The 12,099-nt window shown below is 46.1% G+C and overlaps 1 long non-coding RNA gene across 3 annotated transcripts; it reads right to left on the bottom strand.

Annotated features, from left to right (window-relative positions):
• LOC124052732 lies at positions 1-10,524 on the bottom strand. 3 transcript variants are annotated; one of them, XR_006842043.1, is made up of 5 exons: positions 10,401-10,524; positions 8,581-8,814; positions 5,761-5,814; positions 5,312-5,372; positions 1-1,851 (listed from the first exon to the last, which is right to left on the bottom strand). It is a non-coding gene; the product is annotated as an uncharacterized LOC124052732 (long non-coding RNA). The 3 variants fall into 3 exon arrangements; XR_006842042.1 differs by lacking the exon at positions 1-1,851 and having other exon boundaries at positions 4,999-5,372; positions 10,401-10,523; XR_006842041.1 differs by lacking the exons at positions 1-1,851; positions 5,312-5,372; positions 5,761-5,814 and having other exon boundaries at positions 8,136-8,814.
• Positions 10,525-12,099: the final 1,575 nt, after the last annotated feature.

The raw sequence follows: 12,099 nt of genomic DNA, 5'->3' as shown, positions 1-12,099 counted from the left end.
TTAAACATTTTACATAAAATTTCCCCCCTTCCCAAGTCCTTTCTCAAAGTGCTCCCGGCGATGCCTTGAAGTGTATCGTGCGTTGTGTAGATTAAAGGATGACTCACTCTCAGTCACTGTTTGGCTTGGACCCCCATTTATTTAGGCACAGGTGAATAAAACAGAAAATCCACCTTCCCAGCAAGAACATTAATCAGTGTTTTCGGGAGCTGGTTTCCGCATTTATGGCAAATAAAACACACTCTCAACCATAAAAAGTGAAGTACTTTGGCGGAGCTTAACCAGAGTCAGAGACAGCAGACTAACAGAGTACGTGAAGTCTGCATGGGCTCATGAGTGTGGCATTCATACACAATAAAAACAGGAAATCTCTGTAGTAAAATATATAAAATAAGACCGCAAATAGCATATTAATTAAACAGCTAATTTTGCAACAAATTAAATTCTGTGCACCTTCAGTAATAACAGTAAGACAGCTTGTAATGGGAAGTGGGATCACCAGCTTTTTAAATCTGTTACAGATGCATTACATGCTCTGTTTTTTCCTGGTCTTTTCCACCACCTGCATTTCTTTTTTACTCAATGACTTGCTTTTCCTGGGAGTCACTGAATAAAATGGAGTAAAATGCAAGTGGAATGGGGCGGGCTATAATGTCAAAGTCGACAGCTAGTGACCTGTGATGATACCCACCTGCCACTCAAAGCAGTCAGTCTCAATTTTGCACAACTTTAAGCATTAATATAATGTAAACAGGTGAGTTATATAATAATTCTCCCTTGTACGAACAGGGAAAATTATCAACAGAGACAATAACAGTTTTTGTCTCAGGCTGTACACGTTTATTTCTGTTGTAAAGTTGGACAATATAACTAATATGGAGACGTCATAAAGGCTTCTGCCAGCAGACTCTACCAGCCAGTCAAAGAACTGCAGTTTTTGGCACTTCTCAGAGAAAGGAAGCTGAGAGTAGCAGCTCAGAGTTCTTTCTTTTTCTATTTTACAATTTCTGCACATCTGGTACATCTCTTAAATCTTGTAAGAGTAAAAGTAAACCACGCAGGGATCCGTGTTGGACTTGTTGGCATGGCGAGTCAATAGTGCGCCTGACTCTAAAATCCTCTCATCCACATTATACTCATTTACCCAGTAAACAACAAATGCTACAAAATCTCTTGTTTCAGTGTGGTTGACTACAAACCACTTATCTTAGAGGACGAAGCATAAAGGTAGATAATCTTTCCCTGGTTGCTGATTCATAAAATAATGTTGACTATTGTATAAAAACCCATTACTGTATTCAGTGACAATATAAGAGTAAACCTCACTTGAATCGCTTTTTAGCTTGATAGTTGCTGTAAAAGCTGCCACTATTAGTTAACTAATGTCAGCTACTGTCGGACTTCCACTCCAACGTGACTTCAATTTTTTTCACCTGTTCACCTCTTTATGACCCCATTAATAAGCCACTAGAGACACACCTTACACACCAACAACTTACCATTTGCTGCGTCTGATTTGCCAGAGGCCTTCTCATCATGTGGCATCTTTCCACCCAACATATCGATTACAAATAAGACATACCAAAACTCAGAAAGAAAATCAATATCTACCCTCTGTTAGTACCCACATACAATAACTTTGCTGTGCTTGTTTCAGAAAACTGTATTAGGGAAAGTGACTGTAGGCTGTAGTGAATAAAACTGAACCTAAGAATGGATTAATTAATTAATATATAACTACAAAAATATTATATTATTGTTATATTATATTATTATATTATAATATAATATCGGCTTGATGTGGATGAACACATTCTCCAGCTTCAGTGATGCTCTCTTTCATATCGATGCCTGTCAATGGAATAGCTCTCTTAGTAAACAAGTAGCGGTTCAAGCTCCTCCTTGAACCGCCACCTTAACGTGGTGGAGGGGTTTGAGTACCTGAGTGATCCTAGGGGCTATGTTGTCGGGGGCTTAAGCCCCTGGTAGGGTCTCCCAAGGCAAACAGGTTCTAGGTGACAGGTCAGACAAAGAGCGGTTCAGAAGCCCCAGATGAAAGATAAAACAGCAAGGATGTGTACGTCGCCCGGATTGGCGTTACCGGGGCCTCACCCTGGAGCCAGGCCTGGGGTTGGGGCTCGCAGGCGAGCGTCTGGTGGCCGGGTCTCCGCCCACGGGACCCGGTCGGGTACAGCCCGAAGAAGCGACGTGGGCCCGCTCTCTCGTAGGCCCACCACCCGCGAGAGGGTTCAGAAGGGGCCGGTGCAATGTGGTTTGGGCGACAGCTGTGGACCGGGATCCCGGCAACCCAAACCCCGGACAAAAACTCTAGCTATGGGGACATGGAATGTCACCTCACTGGGGGGGAAAGAGCCCGAGCTTGTGCAGGAAATTGAGCGGTACCGGCTAGAGATAGTCGGGCTCACTTCCACGCACAGCCTGGGCTCTGGAACCCAACTCCTGGAGAGAGGCTGGACTCTCTTCTACTCTGGAGTTGCCCATGGTGTGAGGCGGCGAGCTGGTGTGGGCTTGCTCATAGCCCCCCAGCTTAGCCGCCATGTGTTGGAGTTCTCCCCGGTGAACGAGAGAGTCGTTTCCCTACGCCTTCAGGTTGGGGATAGGTCTCTCACTGTTGTTTCGGCCTATGGGCCAAACAGCAGTGCAGAGTACCCGGCTTTCTTGGAGTCCCTGGGAAGGGTACTGGAATGTGCTCCGACCGGGGACGCCATAGTTCTACTGGGGGACTTCAATGCCCACGTGGGCGACGACAGTGATACCTGGAGGGGCGTGATTGGGAGGAACGGCCTCCCTGATCTGAATCCGAGTGGTGTTCTGTTGTTGGACTTCTGTGCTAGTCACAGTTTGTCCATAACGAACACTATGTTCAAGCATAAGGATGTCCATCGGTGCACATGGCACCAGGACACCCTGGGCCGGAGGTCAATGATCGACTTTGTGGTTGTGTCATCTGGCCTTCGGCCATATGTCTTGGACACTCGGGTGAAGAGAGGGGCTGAGCTGTCCACCGATCACCACCTGGTGGTGAGCTGGATCCGCTGGTGGAGGAGGAAGCCGGACAGACTTGGCAGACCCAAACGTGTTGTGAGGGTCTGCTGGGAACGTCTGGCGGAACCCTCCGTCAGAGGGGTTTTCAACTCACACCTCCGGGAGAACTTTGACCAGATTCCAAGGGAGGCTGGGGACATTGAGTCCGAGTGGACCATGTTTTCCACCTCCATTGTGGAAGCTGCTGCTCGGAGCTGTGGCCGTAAGGTCTCTGGTGCCTGTCGTGGCGGCAATCCCCGAACCCGGTGGTGGACACCGGAAGTAAGGGATGCCGTCAGGCTGAAGAAGGAGTCCTATCGAGCATGGTTGGCTTGTGGGACTCCTGAGGCAGCTGACGGGTATCGGAGGGCCAAGCGTGCGACAGCCCGAGCGGTTGCGGAAGCAAAAACTCGGGTCTGGGAAGAGTTTGGGGAGGCCATGGAGGAGGACTATTGGTCGGCCTCGAGGAAATTCTGGCAAACCATCCGGCGCCTCAGGAGGGGGAAGCAGTGCCCTGCTAATACTGTTTACAGTGGAAGTGGGGAGCTGCTGACTTCGACTGGGGATATTGTCGGAAGGTGGAAGGAATACTTCGAGGACCTCCTCAATCCTGCTGACGTGTCTTCCGTTATGGAAGCAGAGGCTGAGGACCTTGAGGCGGGTCCATACATTGCCCAAGCTGAAGTCACTGAGGTAGTTGGGAAGCTCCTCGGTGGCAGAGCTCCGGGTGTGGATGAGATTCGTCCTGGGTACCTTAAGGCTCTGGATGTTGTGGGGCTGTCTTGGCTGACACGACTCTGCAACATCGCATGGCAGTCAGGGACAGTGCCCTTGGACTGGCAGACTGGGGTGGTGGTCCCTCTTTTTAAGAAGGGGGACCGGAGGGTGTGCTCCAATTACAGAGGGATCACACTCCTCAGCCTCCCCGGGAAAGTCTATGCCAGGGTACTGGAGAGGAGAATCCGGCCGATAGTCGAACCTCGGATCCAAGAGGAACAATGCGGTTTTCGTCCTGGTCGTGGAACACTGGACCAGCTCTATACCCTCCGCAGGGTGCTTGAGGGTTCATGGGAGTTTGCCCAACCGGTCCACATGTGTTTTGTGGACTTGGAGAAGGCATTCGACCGTGTTCCCCGTGGCATCCTGTGGGAGGTGCTCTGGGAGTATGGGGTCCGGGGTCCTTTGCTAAGGGCTGTGCGGTCTCTGTACTCTCGGAGCAGGAGCTTGGTCCGCATTGCCGGCAGTAAGTCGGACCTGTTCCCAGTGCATACTGGCCTCCGGCAGGGCTGCCCTTTGTCACCGGTCCTGTTCATTATTTTTATGGACAGGATTTCTAGGCGCAGCCAGGGGCCGGAGGGTGTCTGGTTTGGGAACCACAGGATTTCATCTCTGCTTTTTGCGGATGATGTTGTCCTGTTGGCTTCTTCAGGCCAGGACCTTCAGCGTGCGCTGGGGAGGTTCGCAGCCGAGTGCGAAGCAGCTGGGATGAGAATCAGCACCTCTAAATCCGAGGCCATGGTTCTCGACCGGAAAAAGGTGGTCTGTCCCCTTCAGGTTGGAGGAGAGTTCCTGCCTCAAGTGGAGGAGTTTAAGTATCTCGGGGTCTTGTTCACGAGTGAGGGAAGATGGGAGCGTGAGATTGACAGGCGGATTGGTGCAGCGACAGCAGTAATGGGGTCGTTCTACCGGCCCGTCGTGGTGAAGAGAGAGCTGAGCCGCAAGGTGAAGCTCTCAATTTACCAGTCAATCTACGTTCCTACCCTCACCTATGGTCATGAACTTTGGGTCATGACCGAAAGAACGAGATCTCGGATACAAGCGGCTGAAATGAGCTTTCTCCGCAGGGTGGCGGGGCGCTCCCTTAGAGATAGGGTGAGGAGCTCTGTCACCCGGGAGGAGCTCGGAGTAGAGCCGCTGCTCCTCCACATCGAAAGGAGCCAGTTGAGGTGGAAAACATTGGCAGACACACGCAGCAGAGCTCAAAAAAAGAAACAGGAAACAGGCCTAGTAGGGTAAGACTCTCCTCTGTGTGTCTAACATGGTTTCACAGCATGAAAAGGTGAAAAATAAAGGATAAGTCATCGATCACTCTGTTAGATTACGGAACTGTAAGCTAACTTCAGGGACATGTGACCACATGGGATGAAAATGTGGTTGATGTAACTCGTCCACATGTTTTAGCAGTGCACGTGGGGCTGTAACAAAACATCATCGATCTTTTGTGTCCATTGCCTCATGTGAAGCGTGATCGAAATGAGCTGCTTACATGGATGCTGAGTCATCCTCATTTTCAATGTCTAAGGCATCACTGATCACAGCCATTTCCTCTGGAAAACAGGACACATGAATAAAATTATTACACAGCACATAAACCATTTACACAAAAGTGCAGAGGGACAGGAGCAGGGCTGGACCTGGACCTTTTGAACACACACACATACAACAAGGCAGGTGAACTGTAATGCAATAAAAAGCTAATAGCACTCAGCATGGTCCAACAAGCCTTAACATGTAGAAAAGTTATGCTTTCCACAGTTTCATTGCTTGTTAGTTTACTGTAAATTGTTATGAATAAGCTAAAATGTTTTCTGTATGTATCATACTTGCTAGCATTATAACTTGTACACTTTGCTGACACAGCAGCGTCTTCCTGCAGTCTGCAAGCTGAGATGCATCATAACCCTCTCTAATTCAGCATGTCTTGTTCTTACTCACCTGTGCATTCAGACGTGTCATCAGTGAACGCCAAACCCGTTCTATCCTGTAGAACTAAGTGACAGACAGTCATACTTCAGTATTTTCTACTGTGTGAATTGCTTCTGAAAGTAGGACCAATCAATTATAACATACAATATCCCTGATTAGATAAAGACATTCAGGATGATTGTGTACAACAGCGTTACAGAAACTACATCAGTGACGTGCAGTGAGGTTTGTGGTTGGGGAGGCGACTTTCAAAGTCAGATTTACAAACATATAATTCTAATAAAATAGCATCAATTCACAATTCAGTCGAAGAATTTTAAATTTATAGCGTCTCAAAGGAAGCATATTTGCTCTTGCAATTCCACCGTTCCAGTGAAAGGGTCCTTAATGGGACTAAATTTTGGGGTAAGTAAAATTTTCATTTTTCTTTTTTTGTGAATAAAAGAAAAGAGAAGAATGTGCAAATAAATTCAGATCTTTTCTCGTTTTCCAGCGATTAGGGATTGAAGCGGGCACAGATTTCCTTCGATAGTATTAGTATGTACTCCACTTATAGGGTCTTAAAAAAAAGACTGATAAACAGTCTGACGCTCGTAACATTTGGGCATGTCTTTGTAGCCCCTCCTCTTATCGGTTCTTGTTATTGATCCCTGTACTACACATTTTTGTATGATTTCCATGTGAGTTGCTCTGTCCCTTTATTGAAATATCTGCTTCGGCACACCTGGTTTATTAGCTTAATTCGCTTCTTGAGTTTGGTATACTCAATAGGCAAGGCACAGGCAATAGATTTCAATGGCGTTGAATAAAATTAATAAATTCTCCAGTCCTTTTTTCCACTTGTTCAGGAAGGTATTGGCAAAAAGAGACCGTTTTAATTTGCACTTCGACCATGTAAAAACTGAGGTCCAACATGAAACAGCCAAGCTAGTGAAAAAACACAGTGTATTGGATTGTTTGGTTGTTGTTGTTTTAACTTTAGCAAAAGTAAACCATGTATTAAACTCGTGACCTCCAGGCTCACTATCGCCCCCATCTGTGAGACAGAGGTACTGGCTGCCTCCTGACTGCACATCCTTGAACTACATGCCCACATAGGTTCACCACAATAACAACCTGAGATAATTACATGTAACATGTAACAAAATACAAAGGAAGGAAGGAAGGATAAATTCTGATAGTCAAGCTTAGTTTAACCATATTAAACTGTCTAGTAACATCAAATGAAAAACCTTCCACAATTCTCATCAATATTCTTGATGGTAGGAAACATCAGTCACGTTTATCAGGTTCTGAGCATGTGATTTCATCGAGCAAACTGCTTTTTAATTCGCACTGTAGCACGTGCACGTTCTCCACTGACCTAGCTGGCATGACAGTTAGCCCGCTGTTAGCTAACTTTCTTGGCAAATTTCCACAGCAACTTTACTCTTATTTGCACAGAAAGACACCACTTTATACCATATGTCGTGTTAAATTATAGTGTGCTTACCATCACCACCGTCTGATGCCTTTGACGAGAGAAGTGCGCTGTCGGCTGCTTGTGTACTACCAGCAGCTGAGCAGATGGAATCCTGTGGTTCTCATGGAGCCTCACAGGACGGTTCTTGTAAAAGATTTGCCCTCAGCCTGAGCAGCCCATAGCACAGACATTTTGTTCCTATAATTTAGGAACTCCATGAGTGTCCTTGGCTGCGCATTAGTTAATGTGTTCTCCTGGCCAATCCGTTGTGCTCTTTCCAACGTTAAGGCAGGCCTTTGCAATGTCAGGGCCAGTTTTCCAAGAAGGTGCAGGCGCCCCATCAGTTCACTCCTTTTGGCAAATTAACAACTCTTAGATTTGACCCTGACTGCACAGTTTCAGTGCCAACAGACTCACCCTCTTTGCCCTTTTCCATAGCTACAGATGTGTTAGCATTGTCTTCACCTTCATGCCAGCATCAAAACTCAGTCTGGTGTTAAAGTCTGACAGTTTCACCTGGAGTGGCTTGCTGGAGTTCCTGCTGAGTTTCTTCTGTGAAACAGGCATCACAGTTTCTTGTTGTGGACAGTGGAGTTGTTTAAATTGCAAAGCAACAAGCATTAATCCGGAGTTTCGAGAAGAAGTAGTGGAGCCACGTAACGGGTCCTCTAAGCAAGCCGCCATTACTGCAGGTTCACTGTGCATAACAGGAACAGCTTTGCAAGCTTTGACAAGGTGGCAAAGCAGTTTCCTCTGGCTGAGAAAGACCGAGAGACATGCAGGTGGGCGTGGTCACCGTGAGGACGCAAAATGTCAGGCTGTGTGTGAACATCACTAACCACTGAAACAGGGAGGGATAACTACCCACGTTACTGTTCAAGAGAAGCTGCACAAATTGTTCAAAATAAACTCTGTAAAATTATACAGTGTATATGTAAACAAACCATTTTAATAAAGGTAGCATACAACATTATCTTAAACATGTCTGAACATGTAAAGCAACCCTTAGTATTCAATGACGAAATATAAAAACAAATAGGACACATTTTGGAATTTATTACTAATAAAACCACAGTGACTTTGTGGTGAGTAAAGTAAGCAACAATCGAGCGCATGGTGTTATTGCGCTAACAAAGCTAGCACAATTTTTCCTGGTTATTTCATTTATTCAGTATGCTTAAAAATAACCACACATTGGGCACATCTTCGCCAATTGTTGACCACCAAAGGAATTTGCACAGAGTAAATACTGTTCTCGCCTCCCTGTGTGCTTTGTTTACTATTCAGCGAGTTCTCACAGATCTGTTAACAGCTCAGTGACTTATCTTTTAGAAAATAACAATGGAAGGAGGTTTATAGGCTTTTACCATCAGATATCTTGGACTGGACTCAGCCTGAAGCTGCTTGCTACCAGTGCCAGGTGTCCAGCTGCAAGGTCTTCATCCCAGAGCCACCCTTCTCGGACGTTTTGTCCCTTTAATCCCAGAACACCTGCGGGTAGTGGAGCAGCATTAAGGACATCTCCCTAGCACTCCCTGCAGCTCAGACCTAAGATCCCTCGATTCCCCACTTCAGGTATACCTGGGTATATGTGTGTGGTTCTGTAAAAAAGAAGCAAACAAACCGTCACACAGTAAAAGAAGAACTTAAACCAGGCATACATTGCTTCTACATGAGCATCTAACATCATCTAACATTCTGTGCTAAACCAGCACAAAATGCTGGTTTATCCTTAACAGGACTTTACGAGTGTCACCTGCCAGCCCCGTCCCTTTAAGAAAAAGGCCAGGTGCTCCTGCACAGTGAGGTGGACAGTTACAGTGTCAGATGAATGTGATGCCTAAGTGTTTAATATACGGCAGCGACCAGACAGAAGTTGACAGGCCCAGTGTTGTATTTGTGCCTAAGGAAAGAGAGTAATAAAAACAGAAGTCCGCCGTCGTCCTCTTTCCTTCACACGCTTTGGCCCGGACTCCAAGACGCCAGTTACCAGCGACGAGCCGAATCATAAACCAGCTCCCCACTACGGATCGGCGTGAGACGGGTTAAGAAGGTAACACGTGTAATGGACATCATTCAGACGATAACTAATTACAAAGTCACTTCGGTGCATCATTCATACTCATACATCTATCATACTCTTATATATGATTTAAATAAATGCACAGACATTGGCATACATTTACATACTACCAAACAACAATCCCCTGATAGCCATGTCCACTATTAGTACAATTACATGCGAGTCGTGGTAAAATTACGGCTGGGATTCATGTGCTTATTGCTATTTTAAGCTACAATTTCACCCAACAAACTAACAACCAATAAAGAGTGGGTATACTTACTTAGATCTGAACGCACACATGGAGGGAAAAATCACACCAAAACGCCCGTAACAACAGGAACACTGAACACAAGTGTGACGACAGCCTCAAACGCGTTTCTCTCCAGAACTTTCCAATGTCCACGCTGCGACTGCCCTCTAGTGGCCGTGATTGGCTACCGCAGAAGCAACCAATTAAATCGTTCTGGGCAGGAAAAATTAGGGTGTGGTGGAGTGATTAATGCGAAAAATGCCCCCCCCTCCATTAGCCAGCTGATGTGCCCTTGAGCAAGGCACTTAACCTCCCCAGGCAGGCGAGGCACCACAGTTGGCACGTGCAGTACCTCCCTCGTGCTGCGGCAGTTGGACTGCTGATAGCTCAACTGAACTGAGAAACGAACGAATCACTTGAGGAAGTGATTCGATTCAGCACGTTCACTTAATAGATTCGTTCTTTTAAACGAATCGTTCGCAAACGACACAACACTAATCTCTTCGTATAACCACTGACAATAATCAGTCAGTTCTGGTGTCACAGTGTGCACAGCGATCTCAATCTCAGCATTACACAAATTACACAGTTATGTTGTGCCTAATCAATAACATTCAGCTTCTATCTCATTGGTAGCCACTCATTACATTTAGCCTCAGGCACAGAGATATCAGCAACATGGCTACAGATTACAGCTACACGCAGACAGACACGTTAGCATGACGAGCGGTTAGCTTAATCGTCGTCAGGTTATTGACTTCATTACGACACAATAAACAAACATGCTGAACTAAAAACACCTTCCGGAGCCTGAACACACATTCATCTAACACAGAAGCAAACATGAACTGTTCTCATGGAGGGACTCGTACCTAAAAAGGGGAATATTGTGTGAAAGACGCACACACACAAACTTCCCTCCGCTCATGCGTGTATTCACTGAGGGCGGGGAGTGACGCGCCTCCTTCACAGCTCACACACTCTGCTCCCCCTGGTGGCCTCCTCTGGTTACTACATCTGTTTTTTATCAGTGAAAACTAGCCTATTTTTTGGTCTGAGCTCACATCAGGTTAAGTTACTCTCCTGATGCTAAGTGAAGCTAACTGGTGTGGGATACAGTAAAGAACAACAGGATGAACGTCCTGCAGCAGCTCCTGTTGGATGAAGTCCTGATCAGCTCATTTCAGAGCTCAACATCCTGTAGAAGACTTGCGTCGCTGCCTGGTAACCAATCAGATGCTGATGTTTGTTCACACTGAAGGCTTCAACGTGTTGCTTCCTTGAGACGTTTCTTGTTGGCTGTTGGAGCAGGAAGTAGAAATCAGTCCTCTGCCTCAGGGGAGAGGTTGGACTCTGATCCTGGACCTGCTGCTTGGACTTCTTCACTGAAATGACTTTATGAAGCCTGTTTGATTTTACTGAGCTCTGCTGAAGGTCAATTGATCAGGTTGAATTTTCACTCATTTTATAGCCAAATAAATGATTAATATTTAACCAACAAACTCTGATGTGTTATTACCAGATCAGATGTCCATGTAGGCTCTCAGTCATCAAGTGCTAGAAGTGAAGACAACCTGATCTCACATTACAGATCAGATTTGATTGATTTCAGGAGGTCACGAGTTACCCAGCAGGATTCAAAGTAATGAAACTTGACTCCATCTTAACCAGCTGCAACGTTAACGTGAAGATCACATGAATGTATCAGTCATCAGAACACAGTAATGAACATGCGTAACGACTCCTTGTACTGTTGGTACTTGAAGTATTTGTTGATGTGTGTGCTTTTGTACTGAACATTTTAATGCTTGTGTGAGGCTGCAGCAGAGAGCTGCCAATCAAAGCCTTTGATTGGTTTGGATGGTCGATGGAGGACGTGAGACATTAAACAGCACTCTGACCGATGGACACGTTTTAATGACTGATCTCATTACGGGATTTGATGTCTCATCTGATGAAGTGACAGTAAAACAGTAAAAGCTGGACCTTGTCCTGTGCTGGAGGTTCAGACTGGTTTATGTGTTTTCTCACTGCTGGCTGCACTTTGAACTGAAGCAGATGGTCACACTGAGACGAGTCCAAGCCTCTTTTTCTACACAGACCTGATCAGGACACGAGTCGGCCGCTGGACTGACGGACATTCGTGGAAAAGGTCCAGTAAGTCGATCTGAATTCTCTTGGCTCTCTGAGCTTTTCTGTTGTTGAAAATGTTCCTGTATGAGGTCAGTTAGAAGTGAAAAACTGTCTCAGATGGTTTGAAGGCGTCTCTTAATGCAGTCGTGACTTCAAACAGGAATTGAAATGAGTAAACTTCCTCCTGTGACGGTCAGAGATGCCGTCTGTGCGAGCAGGAAAAGAAAGCTGATGAGTGGAAAAGTTCTGTTTTAGAAAATGCTGGCGTTCAGGTGAAGGTCTGATCTGAATGATGATGACGTGATGAAGGAGATCGAGCTGATCTGGGCTCGTGGATGCTGCTTTGTTCTGCCACAGAGGATCAGCTGCTGTTTAAAACGTCTTCATGTGTCAAACGCATCACAATTACGGGCCTGGCAGCCGTCGCTCGCGATGAAG

This window comes from Scatophagus argus, chromosome 2, assembly GCF_020382885.2.
Source record: "Scatophagus argus isolate fScaArg1 chromosome 2, fScaArg1.pri, whole genome shotgun sequence".
Classification (NCBI taxonomy): Eukaryota; Metazoa; Chordata; class Actinopteri; family Scatophagidae; genus Scatophagus; species Scatophagus argus.
The sequence above is the reverse complement of the archived record's forward strand: the minus strand, read 5'-3'. Positions and strand labels throughout refer to the sequence as shown.